Here is a 16,755-nt window from a genome sequence, read left to right as displayed (position 1 = left end):
AAAGAATAGGTTAATCCTTATCCAAATGGAAATAACCATCCCGCGGAAACAGCAATGGATGATATCCAACGATGTGTCAAGATTGTAAATTATTCATGACCGAGACGAATGAGTTAATAAGCTGTAGTACGAGTCCAGGGGCAGAAATGAGTGATCGTAAATGTAAATCAGCCGGAGTTACGGATACTCAACCTCATAACACGAAAGGGGCGCGGTGGCAGTATCCAACCGCATCAGCCACCTCACGTTGTCCATTCCTCTTCGCGGCATTTCTCTTTTACGCTCTCCGCTTCTGTAAATGTATTTATCCTGAAATCCACGCATATCATGCTCCTGCGAGCGAGCCGCGTATTATCCCAGCTGAAAGTTGGTGCGCGATTCGCGAGTATTAAATTCCGTAAAGATCACATCACAGTCTCTTCGGTTGCTCGTTTCAGATTTCTGATAGACTTATTGATTCATAGTGATAACAAAGAATGAATATTATTTTCCGCAAAAAAGAAGAATGATTATGAAATATAAACAAACTGAAAGAGAATGAATTTTAATAAAAACAGTTGCATTAAAATAATTTTGATATTGTAATAATTCCTTCAAAGGTATAACTAATAATTGTTGCAATTCTTAATGGTTGTATTATCTATTAACTACTCAGACAGGATAGGAACATTTATGAAAAATATTTATTAATTATTTTAATGTTATATTTATTATTTCATTGTTTATATTTATAAAGCTACGATAGAATCATTAAATTTAAAAATATTTTTTTTAATCTTGACTAAAGGATAATAATTTTTTTATTTTCATAAATTAAAATATATTTATCGTAAGAGAGGAAAAGTAAGCCCAATTTTTAATTTGAAATAGTTTTTTGAAAATTTTTTATAATTTTGCAAGTCAGATTTTTATCGACTCGTTCTATTTGTATGTTTTTTATATGTTATTTATATTTAGATGATTTGTTCTCGTAAAATAGTAACTGTTTTCATAGTAATACCGTAGAATGTAAATGCATTACATGTTTCCTATTACATGTTGCGCCCAGTTTGAGTTAATAAAAAGAACAAATGCCGTATCCAATGAATTCAGTGCCGCGAATATTGAGCCAATAAAGGACCTACTCTAAAGCAGCGAGGTTGCATATTTCTTTCAGAAGATTTTATCACAAAATGAACGCGCCACTATTTCATATACAGCCGCTTAATTTGTTCAATAGTTTTTATTTCCTTTGCAAACTACCAAACTTTTTCTCATGAAAATGATTTCATATAAGAGTAAAATTCTCGGTAAATAAAGTTGCAAATGATTCGGACAAATTGTCCAAAGTATTTAAACTTTAAGGATCAAAATATATTTAGGGAAGAAAGTAATCCTGAATTAAGATAAGTGATAGATACTACAATTGTTAAATTGTTATAATTATTATTTCGTTTTGAAATAATTAGAAATTATTAGTTTGTTAAATAGATAAAAAATGTATATGTGATGTAAATTTATTCGATTGAAAGAATGTATGAAATACAAAGAGATCTACGTTTAAATGAGAAATAAGCTTTACCCATCGGAAGGCAGTCGGGTATATTCCCGTGTTTCATTGTATTTTTCCGCTTTGACTACCACAGAGACGGTTTCCACATTATTTTCTTGCTTCCGCCATGACGACCGCTCTGAGCGAAAAACTTTCCGGAAGTCAAACCAACTCATGCTATCTCGATTTAACTCTCGAAAAACATAAAAGCTCGTTCAACTTGTTAACTTCGTGGAAGTTATTTTCGCCAAATTACGATTTAAGTGTAAGAGTGACGACTAAACCTCTTGTCCTTCGCGTTTTACATTATTTATTATAATAAATATAACGGATTTGATTGAATCGTCAAAGGAAATACGCATTCAGCGCATTATGTTCTTCTTCGCGGTTTTCTTTTTCACTAAGCTAGATCTAAATTGGATGATTAAGTCGAGTTTAATTGTGGTATAATAAAAATTCTCATTTTTACAAAAAAGTAAAAAAAGGCGCCAAGTGTATGTGTGCTCTTTGAAGAAAAAAATGACTTTCTATTTCAAACTAACTTTCCAAACTATCATAATAATAATTAAAAAGAATATGTGAAATCTTTAAATTGCTCCAATTATAAACAGAAAATACATTTCATTGAAACATTAATATTGTGTACTTTTAAACAATAAAACTCAAGTGGTCCTACTTTTTCTTCTTAAAAAATAATAATCATTTGTAATTTTTTTTAGCTAATAAAACCAAAATAGTAATTAAATAAAAATGAAATCCAAATGCTAACATCTTTATACCTATTCTGAACTATCAAAGTAATAGTAATCTAAGTAGTATATATATTTATATACAAGTATTACATATTTTTTATTTCAATTAAATATTCTTATTTTCATATATATTTTACTATTACCCATCATAGGAAATTTGGTAAAGATCCGACTAAAATAAAAGAAATAAATTATACATATATGGAGAATGAAGGGTGAATCGTCGTCGAGATAAAAGCCTTTGGCTAATCTCTCAAATTATCCGAAAGTTTGCCTGTTTGTTCCTCAATCCTCATTCACGAGTTTTCGTGATGACAGCCAAACGTGTTTAGGCAAACGAACCTTCTCAACTTGGAGAGGGTGTATCACTCTACATTTTTTCTACTGACAGAAAAGATTGTTGATGAATTGCGAGGAGAGCGAAACGATTAAGTAAGTTTGTGTTCTCTATTTGCGAAAGAATGAATTTGCTATTAAATCCAAGAAAAAAGCTCAATTATTTGAAATAATTAGAATGTTGAACTTAAATTACTTGATATGTCTGCAGACAATGTTAAATAATAAAATTCAAAAATATTTATCGTTAAAATAAAAATTATTCTATTTACAACTCGATGCATTTAGTAATTTTAAATTGCAAGGCTTTATTTATGTAATTTCTTTTTCTTCTCTTTTTTTTCACAAAGATAGCTAATTACTCGTTCTTATATTTGCAATAAGTTGAAATATGTGATAAATATGATAAAATAAAGTTTTTGAGCATTTATTCGTAATTAATAGCACTGTGAATGTATAAATCAATGCTATAGGAATTCTAGATGAGTCGAACATTGCATACAATTACAACTTTCAATTAATATAATATTGCATAATTTATACATTAAATGTCTTTAATACTGAATGTTCATATCTTACGGCAAGATCTTAAATACCGGGATTTTGAGAATTCCTTTAAAGAGGTTTTAACATACACAGTTTTGGATCGTAGTAATTGCGAAAGCTTGCAACGTTATACTCTTATAACCGCGCATTTGCATCCACCGTGTAGCGAGAAGGGATGTTCGCCGTGAGCATCATCCGTTTGTTTACGTAACTCGCTTTAACAGAATTTACTGCAACGCGATACCGCCATGCGTTATGCCGGTAATTGAATCGTGCAAGAGGAAAAGCGGAGTACGGAGGTAAGCGGACAAGGTAATGGCCGCGAGATTATGAGAGAACCCTACTCCCATACCTCCCGATTCTAGCTCAGGTCATTCCTCGAATTTCCTTCAGCGGCATAGACGCTAGGATAACAATTTGTAAGGGATGCAAACGCGCCAGATGCCCGCAAGGGTCTAAGGAACGTTTTGAATGGGAATCGATTCTCCACGCAGACTCTAGAAGACTGCTCGCAAAATCTGGAATATTGCATTCAGCCTTCATAATGGCAGCGAAGTTAATAGACCGAATGAGATGTATCGATTAATTGTCTTTCCTGGGGCCCTATTCTGTAACTTTTAACGACAATGTTGTTACGCAGCTTTTTTATCATATAAAAAAAAATATCTGCGCAACAACATGGAATGATATCGACACTCATTAGGAGTTACAGAATAGAACAATTGGTCCTCTGATCTTTTAATTTTGTTTCGAACTTTACAGGTTTAATTATTAATATTCTATAATTGCATTCAACTGCCAATTTTAATTATTATCGATAATTCTATCAACATCTAATAAGATATATTTAGAATAAGACCATCGTTTGCAAAAAAAATTGCGTGATAATAATTATAGCTCACATGTATAAAAAATGTTATGATAATTAAAATATGTATAATTATAGCTATAAGCTAAAAGTTAATTTCTAGTTAATTGTAACTTCTAAGGTATATAAAGTATGATTAAAATGAGATGAATAACGTAATGAATTTAAAGAGCAACAGAGAGCTATATATGTTTCGAACAATTGCTTGTTAATTAATTAAAATACAAAATAAGTGTGAAGTAAAATAGAAATTAATATAATTATCCCATTTCCATTAAACTCCTCTGTAGTTATGGAAGGCATAATTTGGGATCTGTATCTAAAGGACTGGTTTATTGAACTGAGAGAAGGAAATCGATTGTTCATGGAGATTCCAGAATGGGGAGTACCCGAAGGATCCTCTATGATCCTGATGGTTAGCACCTACCTCCTATAATGGGCATTCTAACAATGAAATATTATTCTGTAATACATTTGAAGCTACTTCGAATAGAACTAAACGAGCTTAGAGAAGTCTCCTCTCATTCGAATAATCATACCGTCCTATTTTTTGCAACTTCGATCCAATTTCCTTGATTATTCGAAACTTTCGAATTGGATGAAATCTCTGATAAACTTACCGGTAAACTCCGATTCGACATAGTCCTGATTGTTAATTCAACCGCTTGGTTTCCTGAACTTAGTTACAGAATATAAATTAAGACTTCGAGAAGTCGCTGGATACGTTGCTCAATTAATAGTGGCTCATGCAATGAAAATCGCAAATTAATAATAACTAAAAACTTTTTCGATTAATGAAGAATCGATGTGAATATGAATTTTCGAATATTTGTTTTAAAACTAAATAATAAATATGTATTTTAATAAGTAATGTAAGAACTTCACTTTAGATGTCTCATAGCTGTACATTTATAGAGGTCATGTAATGTTACATGTGGATATATTACAGTTTTAGGATGAGTTTTTAAAGCATCATGAAATTAATTTCCTCAAATTCAGGGGGAAACGTTTCTTTAATCATAACAATATCGAATGCATTGAAATATGATGCCAATCAATAATACTTATTTTAGCAATAAAATTGGATTAATTAATTTTTTTACCGAGATTATAATTAATACTTTATTAAATATTTTCATAACATTTAGCACAATATTTACGATAAATATTTCATAATATTATGAATCTTTATGAGCTGTCTAAGACCACAAAAGTATTTAGAAGATATTTTAATTGATACTTTGTAAATATTTTACAAATATTATGTGCTGTTTAAGTAGATAAGTATATACTCATATTGATTTTATCAATATGATTTTTCAAACAATTCTGCATAATTGTTAATTTAAGAATAATATGGGCTGGTCTCGTTAACTCCGATTAACTTGGGTTGCGTTCCATTCAATGCTCACAACGCTCGTGGGATCATTTCATCCTTGTCGTTTATCAAATGTTAAACAAGAACAAATGATGCTCACGAGCATTGCGAACGTTGAGTGATTTATATTAGATAGTAAAACTGCCTGATTCAGTTAAACTATACAAATTTCTATCAGGAATTTTTTTTTTTATTTTAGAGACTTAGCTTTATTCAAAACTGTTATTCATTCCTAATTCATAATTTTCATGTCGATTATTCATTACTTTACAAAAATGTGTAATCATTATAACATATTTTTTATATCGGCGTTTATTTTTATCGCGTTTTGAAAAAATATCAGACGATGAGGTCAAGATATCAGGAATCAGGTTTATCAACGAAGGATTGGGAAGCACGATGCAGTGCAAAGGTTTTGAAGCCTCATGGATGCGAAAAAGTCGATCATAAAATATCTCGTTTCATAGGAGTATCTTATATTTACGCGTTCGTATCTTATATTTATCGTATCTGCGCTTTGCATTTCAAGCCTGATATAATATTTGTTGTATGTCGAATGATATATATCCCAGACAGCACATAATATTTATAAACTATTTATATAAAATATTTATAAAATTTATTTACAAAATATTTCATAAATGTTTTTATAATCTTAGATAGATTTGCACAGACTACGAAGATTTATCATAAATATTATAATAAACATTATAAAAATATTTAATAAACATTATAAGTCAGATAAAAAATTAATTAATTTATCTTATTATAATTAAGTTGTTATCTTATTATAATTAGTTTTATTAACTAAAGTATATTTTAGCTAAAGTAAGTATTATTGATTGGCATATTCCAGAATTTACATTACAAATATGATGAAAAAAACGTTTTCCCCTGAATAAGGAGATTAATTTTATCAATCATCCTTCAATTATGAACATACATAAATATTCTGTTCTGGGTATGTAGATATAAGAAAGTCATCTTCATTCGTTTTCTTGTACAATTATACCATTATATGATTAAAGAAGAATGAAATAAAGACATTTAGATTAATTATATGTATATCGTTAACATACTTTTATATATGTTAAAATAATGTAATACAATATTTCATAGTATTAAATATATTTTTGGATGTATTTTTAATATAATGTAAAATTTAAATTCATAATATATTTTTAATCAATAATACATATAGAGGATTATTTTAACAGAACTGTTACAAGATATCTAAATAAATATTTGTCTACGCATATATATATATATATATATATATATATATATATATATATTCCAAAATTTAAACATTTGTAAATAAAATACATAAAATGTATGCATTAAGCGGTGCGACGTCAAGTACAGTGGATAATGAAGTTGCAATACTTTGGTTTGCAGAATACGCAAAAATTTTCAGAGAGTGATCCATGAATTGATGCATATAACGAGCGGTTACGACAGTTGTCAAAATCATACAGACTTGAAATACAAACAAAATGAAATTAAGAAATACATTTTGTGCGATATGATTATTTAAGATGTTAATTGGATATTGTAAGATTAGAGTAAACACAAAAGAGTAAGCCAAATAGATAATTTTGTTTAATAAATTTATTTACATTTTCATTAAAATTAATAAATATAAAATTAATAAAATTTATAACATAATGAGATATGTATAATTATATATGTAATTATTTGTACATTAATGATACGAGTATACATATATAAATTATACATATATATTATATACTATTAGGTGTTGGAATTAATTCGTAGCGTTTTTAATGAAAGAATGTTATTTATTTCACATGAGCATTAAAAAATACATTAATGAAAGTACTTCCCATCACTTGTAAAACGCTACGAATTAATTCCAACACCTAATAATATATATACTAATATATTACAATTATATATTAGGTGTTGGAATTAATTCGTAGCGTTTTACAAGTGATGGGAAGTACTTTCATTAATGTATTTTTTAATGCTCATGTGAAATAAATAACATTCTTTCATTAAAAAACGCTACGAATTAATTCCAACACCTAATATTTTAATATATCATAATATGTTATAATTATCATATAATAATTTTTTATATAAAATTTAACGAGACTGTTCTGAAAGCTTTTTCATTTCCAGGACTTTCTTATACATAATATGAGACGACTATTGGATTGAGTTATACATTGATTTAGAATTTTCTCATACAAAATAATCTTCCTGTCTCACTCTCAATCCTGGCGTATTTATAAATTAAATATTAATATAATAATTTTATTGGCCAGTATTATATTTTATATTAATTTAATTAAGGTAACCAAAAATTCCAAATGAAAAGATTTTTGCTCAACGTTGATGAGTGATAAGGCGAAGAGCAATGGACGCTGTTTTTTTCAAGTGGGAAAAATTTTTCAAGTGGAAAAAATTTTCCTTTGTAATGATATATTTGGCAAAATATTTTGATCTTATACTCCTTTTTAACAACAATTAATTTTTGAATAAATATAACCTTTTTTAAATTTTTATTACATACTTTTGAATGCATTTATGTACTTAGCGTATTTTTTTTGTTTTGTAAGGTCTTTTTTTAAATTTATTTATCTACTGCCATTTATAACAAAAACATGATACATATTTCTCTACATATTTCTCTTAGGGCATTAGAAAAGATGATAATGAGAGTATAAGTCGGTCGATATTATCTGTGCTATCCCGGCGCGTAATGATAATTAATAACCGAGGAATGTTGAATATAATTAATTGTCGGGAAATAATTAATCGCGTATCACTGTAAAATAAACATGATTGAACCGTAATTTATTATCTGCGAACTCTCTCGAACGGATAAATATTAAACAGTGTGAATTCCATAGAGAGTCCGTTAATTAACTATATGGATATAAAATAATTAAATAAATTCTTTTTTGATAAATACGTTTTATAAGAATATATATACACAAAAAAATGTTCTATTAATAAGTGGGGAATTCCTGTTAACATTTCCTCTAAGCAAAAAATCTTACATGAAAATCTTATATGCCTGTATAACTGTATTTATCTATAAAAAAGTTTTATCTATAAAAAAGTGAATTGAACGTATGAATTATGATCAAGAGTAAATTTCTCTATAGAAAGTTCCATTATACTAACTTGAAAAGTCACTTGGAATGAGAGAATATGCTAAGAGGTAAATACGTGGGCTCGCTACGATATGTACGTGTACGTACACGCTACTCGTAAGAAGAAAACATCCAAGAGTTCTATAAGGAGACATATGCAAATCAGGATTGGAGAATCTCCTGGAGATTGTAAAGTTATTTTGGACTATGCCTTCTAGACCTCTAAAAGATCTGCTTTTTGTTCATTTTGAAACATGGTGCTAATTAATGATATTCTAACAATAAAACTGTAGAATTAACCATGTTTATATCAGGCTTTCTGAAAATTCTCTCAACAAAATTCGTGGGCAGGTAGAGCGGACTAAATTAAATTGAAAAGTTGAATAATAATCAATAATTGCCATAAATATTCTATGTTGTTTGGGTTAAATTATATTTTTTAGTATACATTCATATTTTGACATATTTTGTATCTTTTAATAAATAATTTTTGTTAAATTATGTACAAATTAATTTCTATGTTTCAAATTAATTTTCAGAAAGGTGTAGAAATTTTGATTAGTACTGGTCACTTTCTACGTTCGGATGATTTGCAGAATGATAATTCACAAAAAAATAATTTCTTTATTTTAAAATGTGTTAAATAAAGCAATCGTGATCTTTCTTTATAGGAATGTGTACAACTTTACTAGCGCTATTATCGCGGGAGCATAACGTTCGCGAGATGTTAAACATAAAATGTAATATAACGCCGTCGACGTTGACATCGACATCGACGCCAATGTCGATGTCGACGTCAACATCAAGGTAGACATCAACGTCGCCATCGTCATTTGGCTTTAATATACACCGCATTGTACGTTTATACGTGCCCTCATTGCATTTATGAACGGTCTTGCGATTACACAGAGCAAAACGGAAAAAGTAGCTCGGTTGACATTATGAGAATCTTTCTTAAAATATTACGATTTTTTTTATTCGTGTATTTATTCCTTCTTCTATCTTTTTCATTTATTTCAATATTCGAAAAATTCTATTTAGAAAATTTTATTAGATATGAAGTATAATAATTTTACCTTTTTGAGATTACATTTATAACGGACTATACCTTACTCAATTTGACGTTTGGTTTAATTGGTTCGATTTCGGTTCGTCCTAATTCGATCTAGTTACTATGCAATCGGCATAACGGTTGGTGTTGGTATGCCAACAATAGTACTCTCGAGTCACCGCTATATAGGATTTTGATCCCTCATTAGCGCATTTAGTGCTTTTCATGATCGAGTAATGTCACGAAGGTCAGAGAATATATATTAATTAAGAACCTGTAAGTTATCATATAAATCATTTTCTATATATATATATATATATATATATATATATAAAACACACTATTTCACATTAATTTAACTTTAACTGTTATATCTAATTGTTTCAAACCATTTTCACGATTTCAGTTTTACGATAAATAAGAAATCAAGCTACTTTTGAGGATAAATATACATATATAAGGGAAAGTGTGATAATTGTGCGTTTGGTTTAGCACTTCTGCTTTTTTACTTTTTGCTAAATACAATATTATCAAATGAAAAATTATTCAATATGAAAATGCATATCGATAGAAGAATGTTTATAGTTTGTATTTCCGTATTTATATCGACTTCAAAAATCACATCACAGTAATGAATTTCCCTTAAGTGCTACAATTCCCTCACTTTCTCTTATATAAAAATATACATGCCATTAATTTTTTTTTAAGATGGAAATTTTCCAACAACGATTTATAATAATAAAATTGAAACATGGCCGCGGGCGACCCATTACTTAAATAATTTCAAGCAGACAAAACAGAGCTTTCATCGCTCAGTTTTCACTAACATCGCTCGCGCGGATATTATTATCCAAAGAATGGTCGTTCAGGTCGCACGGGGAGAGTAGTTGGGAGGGAGGAAGGTTCGGTTCCCTGAGTAAACCCGAGGCTTTCCTTTCGACGAGCTTTCGGTATTGTACTCGGACGAGCTCGCGCACGTAAATACCATGATTGATGAGATAGAAACAGCTCTTGAATTGCCCCCTTTCCTGGTCGCCTCTCTCTTTCTCCTATCCTCACTTACCGGCCATCCGCGAAACCAACCATTCCAGCTCGAAGTTTACAAGGAGGCCACAATGGGCCGAGCAGTGCCGATTTTCCGTGCAACCCCTTGCGATGAGCACTTAACACCCCGGTATTGTTTGATTGTTCAATGGCACGTGCTACGATTCATCCCTCCGCTCCCGGTCGCTCTCGAGCTCTTCGGCGTGGCATGTTCTTTGAACGATTCTCTTGCGATTCACCATTAGTGAAGTAGAGCTCGCCCTTGAAGATCCTCAGAGACTTTCGAGCATTTTTATAGGTATTCACAGCTCTTCAAAGAGCTTGAAAGTATCTTTGAAGATTCTCATTGGGGATAATATATACTACAGTTTCTTTAAATTTTTTGCTACACACAGTATAACCAGTTTAATTAATAATTTAGCAATGATAAGCAGGATGCTTTTCTCTCCATCACATTTTTCTGCGCCTAGATAGTCCGGAAAATAAATAACAATCTTAAGATTTTCTTTATGTATTACAAATGACAAAAATAAGAAACAAATGAGAAAAGAAATTAAAATTACATTTGAAATCAAATACCTTGTATATCCAAACTTTGATATCATAAAACGGATTAACTTTAACGTCCGTATTCCTTTTATGCAGGAAGCTTGATTTTATAACGTAATCTATTTCAATACTGTTCATTATGCAGTAAAAGAATTGACAGAATTGTGTAATTAACTAAATGAAGATGCACCGGCTAAAAAGCTAGTTGTTTTCCTGAGACGAGCTAATTATGAAACGTCAGGGTGCATGAACGGTAAAACCAGGTATATCAAGTCTGGTACACTTGGTTAATTGAGTAGAAACAGACTGTCACGGTGTTGATACGCCCACAAAACCACTTCCGCAGGATGTCGATGAACTAACTGCTAGGTATAAATACACTCCTGGGATCTTTTACAATCACAAATTAACAAACCCTTGCACTCTATAATCTATCGATTACAAAGTACTTTTATATCTTCGTTTATTTTACTTTTTTATAATCTTTTGAATTCACTGCGTTTGAACATTTGAACTTTTAACGGCTTATAAATAACTAACAAATGTTAATTGATTTAAATATCATGTGACATATTCATTAAACTTAAAAAAAAAGTAATAATGCTAAAAAGATACTAATTCATATTTCTGACATAAATTGGATGATTCGGAACAATTGTTACTGAAAAAAGTAACAGCGTTACAAGTAACACTTCTCAATTCTGATTATAATAATACTTATAATTTTAAAACTGAAGGAATTGTTATTATTATGTTGTTCGAAAAAGGATTGAGGAAAGTACTCGAAACTTCAACTTAACTGGCAAATCTCCACTGGATGACTACTTGAGAGGTCGAGTGGGAATAAAACGTATTGCAATGGAAGATCAAAGATGAAGATCGTCGATTGAGAATGTAGCAGACGTGTGTATATGTCGTACATTCACGTTCTGTGTGCAATGCATCGCCATTACCGTTCGAAATCTAAAACGCCTACTGGGACAGAGCAAAATTTTTATGCAGAGAGCATCTTTAGAGATGGAGATCAAATTAGATCCCGAGATGTCAGATCAAAATATACTTATTCCCCTGCGCGAGCTCTTTCCATCTTTCCCTTTATTCTGTTTCAATTTTAACAGCAAATATCACGGAGTTGTGATATTATGTAAATTTACCGGAGATTGTTACAATATACAGTGGTAACAATATTGCATTTAGAAGAACGTTATTTTACATTATTCTTTTATCTGTGAAATGTCAATTAATGTTTAAATTTTTGAATGTTTCAAATTTTATACCGATGAAAATAGTTGTCACGAACATTTGGCGAAAAATATGGAACATTTCACAAATATTTTAAAGATACAAATAAAACCATGTTTCACGTACAATGTCACACATATCAACGTATGTGCACACATACGCGCGGGTATTGAATCGTGCTTAATTCATATTATATCATAACAATAAACATTTATGACTTAATAACATTAATTAAAATTTCAAATATATTACTTTATTATTAACGCATACTTGACAAATATTTTTTTTTATTTTTCTTTAGGTTATTATGCATTATTCATACAATAGAAGAATATTATAAAATGTGTAATATCGCAGAAACATACTTCAACATTATTTACACATCATATTATTTCCCATGTAATTTAATTAGAAAGCACGGGAGATAAAAAGAGAGAAATTTGCGAGAAGGTAGCAGAGGTGAGATGATAGCGCAAGAAATGCGAGGAAAGGATGGGATGAGGGTGGATGCAGGAATGAGCCGGGGGCTGACTCGAAGTTCCCCGGGAGATGGCAGGAATATACTCGTAGAATTGCACGTGATGCGAAAATTCGTTTACATGCTGCCGGGGCTGGCATCCCTATAATGTCTACCAATGCTGCGCATTCCATTCTGCTTGGATGACGCGTATACTCGAGACTTTATATGCGTGTACGTATTTCACACCGGAATAGAAAACGCTATCGACTCTGCGCCTACCAGTCGATAATTTAATACAGGATTTAGTATTTGGAAATTATCGGTGTCGAAATTACATGCGATTCTCTTCGGTTCGCACTGTTAATTGCACACTTCAAGTAAAAATTTCGTGAAGTCGAAATAATAGCTCTTAAAAAGACCATATTTTTGTATTGTTTCTATATTTTTATTGTTTCTTTTTCTTATTGTTCAAGAATAATCTTTTTTCGAAATATTAAGTTATTATATTTCAATAACGCAGCGTAATTTCTCTTTTTCTTTCAATCTCTATTATTCTTTATCATTAATTTTACATATGTGAAGGCAATGTTTTTTTCTTCTTCAGTTTTTTTAAAAGATTTTATTGTATAGAAGTATTATCTCTTTCTTTGAACATTAATTAAATTATGATAAATTCTTTTAGCTTTTCCAGCTCTTGTATAAACTACGTCTTTGCTTAATATCAGTTCCGAGTTGAGGATAAATATTAATAAGACTTCCAACTCTCAGAAATTCAAAAAATTACACTATCCGGCAAAATTTGACCTTTTCTTTATTATGAGTATGAATAGTCATTTCTGACGTATTTTTGTTTGTTAAATACAAATTCGTTATTAAAATTTCATTATCACGTCACAATTTTGAGAAAATGGCGACAAAAGAGCAAAAACGATGATTTTAAGGATTTTTAAAGGTTTTGCAGTACTGATACTAAATTAAGATCGCTATCAACTTTTAATTTTAAAATTCGTTTTTATTTATTTTGATATACTTTTTCAATTTCAAAACGTATATCAATTTGAAGCGCTTTTCTCATAATAATTTATCTGTATATATTTTATTCTGAAATTGTAAGATTTTAAATATATATATATTTGTAAATTTTTTTCTCGTGTAACGAGCTTTTGCATTTGCGCATATCTTTCTGTTTTCTCCGAATGTAAACATTATAATTAAATTTCCCTGAATCTAATAGTTGGATTTTCCGTGACTTGTCGATCGTTCCATATCGCCCTTTACGGAGAGATGAATACGAATGGCGAGTCAACGGGGCGTACCTGTTGGTAAGCAGAAACGCAATATGGAATATCGAATGCACTGACTCGACTGTCTCGGCCAGACATTCCCGTAGTTCGACCACCGGATGCATCAAATGCACCAAATGCAGCGTGATAACGTCACTCACAGGATGTAGGGTCGGTAATTCGGCAACGACATGAAAGGGGTGACACAGAGTAGGGGATAGCTCTGCAACCGCCCAATCCGCCGCGAGTAATTTTCGAAATTGGTCTTCCAGGGCGACAGTCAATTCAATGTGAAACGATCGCTTGTAAAAAATCGGGGTGAGAGTTGTGAGTCGAGTTGAATAAATCGTTATGATGGATGAAATACAGCGTATCTACAGGAAATCCAATGTATACCGAGGAATAGTACCCGACAGTTTTACGAAAGGCACATTGACGATACATTTGTATAGCATTTTATGGGAACTTAGTGGGAAATACACCGTACCTTCAGAGCACCACAAACTTCGGGACTGATTTAAATTTCCGTAACTTCACTATTCTTCGGAACTTCAAATTCATAGATCTGAAGAGTTTATAGAATTTGTTACCTCGGATATGTCTCGACGAGCGCGCTTTTCGAGGTACTATTCATCGTGGTACTCTATGTATAACATAGTTGACGTAACTGTATAGCGTATGTCTCCTGAAGTTTGGAACCGTTTTTGTTCCAGGCTACTTATTTACACCCCATCATTCACGACTGCACGTCTGCTCACTGACGCCTGAGTGTACATCTATTACCTATACAGAGTTACGTTGTCCCATTAATTATCGTGTAAGTATTCGAATGTTGATATTGCGAATAATCGGTACTCATCTCATTCTCGGCTTTTGTCGTGAAGACTTATTTGGTGATGGTCATGCTAGACAAGCTCTCCGCAGAGCTTACCAGCTTTAGTCAAAGAACATTCAGAAACATGCACACTGCGCTTCCTTTTCCGACTTCGGTCCTGCTGATCTTGTGCATGTAACAACCAATCAAAGATTCTTTATACAAAGTAAAGGAGAGATGCAAAGGGGCATCTCTCCTTTACTTTGCATAAAGAATCTTTCTCCCATCATACCCCCAATCAAAGGCCCCAATATTAGGGATCCCAAAATTTCAGTTAAGGTATAATTATTTTTTATTGTTTCTATCTGAATTAATTCCAATTTAAGTTTGTATATGCAAATTATATTCATTTATATTTCATCTATAATTCATGGAACATATTATTGTAATTTAAGTTTAATGAAATCCTCATTGTTTTAATATAAATATTGTATATCGATGAGACACCTTTTACTTAATTGAACGGCTGTTATATTTAATTTTCTATGGACGGTATATTTATAGTCGGTTCTTGTATTTAAGTATTTAAGTACAATATGAAAATGAACTAATCATATATTAGCGTTTTAAGATATATTAATCATATATTAGCATTTTAAAACATATTACTTAAGATGATCTTGCAATATAAGAAGGGATTATGAATCTCTACTGTTTCTGATAAAATGTATGCATTTTAGAAAAAAATTTATAATTTATAGAATTATAGAAATATAAAATTCTGTTTGTAGATTTATAAATTTCTGTTTGTTCTATTGTCATTTTATAACATTCAGTTTGTTTTATTAAAATTTGGTTATACTCTTTTTACAACTTTTTTAAATATATTTATATAAATAAACATAATTTTAATTACAGAGAGTCTCTTTTAAAGAGTCTTAAAGTACTAAATTCATGAACAGATAAAAGGTCAATTTTATTTTTGCCCTATAATACGTTAAAGTATATAATTTATTCTATCATTAATAATTCCTGAAATATTAAGCATATTAATTAAACCGTTCTATTTCATGCATTAAAATTTTTGTAAAAGTTATAACAATAGTCGTGAGAATTTCGTCGATTGCTCCTCGGTTGAAATCAGAGGTTCTTTTGTCCTCTTTTTTTAGCTTCTTTGTGAAGAAGACATCCCAAAGGAAGGGGCGTCGAGCAACATCGAGCACCCAGGGAGCCCTTTTATTGACGGTGATAAACATTTTTATGAACCCCACGCGAATTACTACTTTTTATAACTCTGTCGCTCGATCTGTCGCTTTCTTCAATCCCTTGCGTTTCCTCCTTCGATGTACTCGAAAAGTTTTTCTCCCCTTTAAGAAATTTCAACATCACGAAAGCTTGACGTAGCCTTGACTGCAAGAGCTCTAGAGATTCAAACTTGAAAATGTAAGAATTTTGTGATTTAAATATTTACGGAATCATAAAATAAAGTTAAACGCAAAATTCACAAATCCAATATTAATATCACAATTTTCATCTTCTTGGAGCTTCAAATTCCCGACATGTTGAAATTTGGATTCTTGAAACTTTGTACTTTAAAATTTTTTTGTTTGTACAATGTAATATGTGATAATTATAGTTATTTGAATTATTTTTTTATGATAATTTCAACCATTTTTATAATTACAATAATCATAATTACAATAATATGTAATTACACATATCAAACAATTCTTTTAATGAGGAATCATTAATTAATATGTAAGATAAAAATATGAT

At 30.6% G+C, this 16,755-nt stretch overlaps 1 long non-coding RNA gene across 1 annotated transcript in view; it reads left to right on the top strand.

Moving 5' to 3' along the window:
- Positions 1-16,755, top strand: part of LOC147906815 (uncharacterized) — an 18,302-nt gene extending 1,547 nt beyond the window's left edge. The window contains exons 2-3 of the long non-coding RNA XR_015548033.1: positions 14,879-14,982; positions 16,149-16,755. This is a non-coding gene — a long non-coding RNA (uncharacterized LOC147906815). The remainder of the gene's footprint in view (positions 1-14,878; positions 14,983-16,148) is intronic.

This window comes from Acromyrmex echinatior, chromosome 17, assembly GCF_024713525.1.
Source record: "Acromyrmex echinatior isolate Ae372 chromosome 17, ASM2471352v2, whole genome shotgun sequence".
In the NCBI taxonomy this organism is placed as follows: Eukaryota; Metazoa; Arthropoda; class Insecta; order Hymenoptera; family Formicidae; genus Acromyrmex; species Acromyrmex echinatior.
Note: the sequence above shows the minus strand (reverse complement) of the source record. Positions and strands in the feature narration are given on the sequence as shown.